The following is a 2315-nucleotide window of genomic DNA, read 5'->3' as shown; positions in this document are numbered from 1 at the left end:
CTATTAGCAACTGTGTATATTCTGGGAGTAGTGATAGTTGTTTTATATTATAGGGTTGGTCTATGCTCTCAGCTTATAAATCAGTGGCAATGTCCAATTTTCTAACTCTAACTATTGAATAGAAAAAAAACGTAGACAAGATCAATCATGGTTTGAGGAATCAAATCAGATCGATGTCATCCTTGTATGATCCTAATGTCGATATCATATCACTAGATCGATATAGACGAATGGTAAAAAAAAAAAAATCCATTCATTTTTTAATGACAATGAGGGATATTTTTATCTTTTAAACCAATAAAGATCGGAATCCGATGAAGTTAATCCTGAGACCAATTCTAAACCGTGAGATTAACATAGAAGATCAGAATACTTGAGGATCGTCTCCTTCAAACGATATGGATCCAAATATGAATTTCTTGTTGAATATCTAGAATTCTAGATTGCGGTCACATGTTCAATTAATCATCATATTGATCTTATAATTTAATTCCAAAAACTACAGCTTCTAACATAAAAAGTATCGCTCGCCGTTCACGCCCAAAACCTAATAGGTCATCTATATTATTTTTGAGATCTTTAATTTACAGTCACGTTGAGCCTATATTTTATGTAGTGTGTGATGAATCCTCAGAAATCTAAAGCTCTAGGCAAAATTTAAATACTGTTAATCCATCTCCAAAGTATTAATTAAGCTAGTTAATGATCCAAAGATTGGGTTATTTTATTCCTTTTTTATATATATTTAGTGTATTAGTTTTGTCTTCATCAGGGGACAGACTAGCCGACACTGTGAGTAGTGTCAAACAGTGTGTCTCTGTAGTGTCTTGAAAATAATAGAAACTAAATGAGAATAGTTAGGTAGTTACGTGAGATTGCACGAGTACGCAGGAATCAGATCACCTTTCGTTTCTCATTTTACTTAAAAGAAAGATCTGCCAACTCTCAGGTAAGGGATACAGATTTGCAGACTTTGGGCTTTGGCCCTTGGCATTTGGTGTAGCCCCCAAACTAAAAAGGCTTAGAAAGGAGTGGAAGAATAGATATTGTTTATTGATGATGATGATGATGATGATGATGATGGGGTTTAAATTCTCGGTGGTGAACTGTGAGTGGTAGTAAAGATAATGACTGAAATGGTCCTAACATACATCCCAATCTTTAGATCCTCACTACGATTTGCTGCCTCTTCACAAAAGATTTGTGTGCATGATAATGATGATGATAGATTCCACGTAATTTCCAGGAAGGTTCACTTATGGTTCTTTTTTTCCTCTCGATCCTTTTTCTAGCGGCTTGAATGAGGTCATCACCACCATTCACCAGTCACCAATCACCAATCACCATTGATTCAGGGTTAAATAAATTTGGAGAGCCGACACCCATCTCTCTATACTCTCTCTCTCTCTCTCTCTCTCTCTCTCTCTCTCAACCCAATCCGGTCCTTTCTCCATGTGGGTAAGAAAATTCCAAATCCAAATGATCACTTTAATTTCTTCTACCAAGAAAAAGAAAAGAAAAACTCAGTTTAGTGAATGAATTTCAGTGGTTGGTCATTCTCCAAAGTCCAACCTCTATTACCTTTGGTTATGGGTTGTGGGCCTAACCCCATTTAGATCTCTTTTGTATTTTATGTTTTTAAGGGGAGGGATCGTCATCTGGTCTCATGGCTACTATATCAGTGCATAGATCAATGAAAAAGTGTGTAAAAATATCAAGATTAGGAGATAAGGCAATCTTTTCATACTGCCTTGTATCTGAACATAGAAACATGACCAAGTAGTGTTCATTTTCCCATTTTTTTAATTCAATTTTTCACCCAAACCCCAGGTATTGTAGCTCTCAACAGGGTTACCAACTGTTCAGTATATATATCCCAGTTGGAAAGAGGTGAAGCCATAAGCCCATTACCCTAAACTAGTGGTTTGAACTTGTGAGTGCGACAGCGTTGAAGAGTGAGCTAGGAGAGAGAACAGTGTAGTTTAGAAGCCAGAGAGAGAGAGAAACATCTCACGTGGGGGCATGACCCACTGGTCCCAGTAAAAATCAAGTAAAGATAGGGTGGGTTATGACACTATCACGCCATCTCCCTCAAATCTCTCAATTCCTTCCTTGCCCCACACGACTCCAATATTAATCTTCATGGTTCAACCCCTTAAATTATCTTTTTCTTTTCTTGAATTCCTCCTCATCATGTTTCCCACTATCTCACTCATCACCTCCCTAATCCACCCCAACCAACAAACAACCAACTCTTCCTTGTATTGTATCCATATACTTGGTCACACAAGTGAGGCCTTTCCCACTCTTTCACC

Source organism: Macadamia integrifolia, chromosome 7, assembly GCF_013358625.1.
Source record: "Macadamia integrifolia cultivar HAES 741 chromosome 7, SCU_Mint_v3, whole genome shotgun sequence".
Taxonomy (NCBI): domain Eukaryota; kingdom Viridiplantae; phylum Streptophyta; class Magnoliopsida; order Proteales; family Proteaceae; genus Macadamia; species Macadamia integrifolia.
This window is presented reverse-complemented; position numbering follows the sequence as displayed.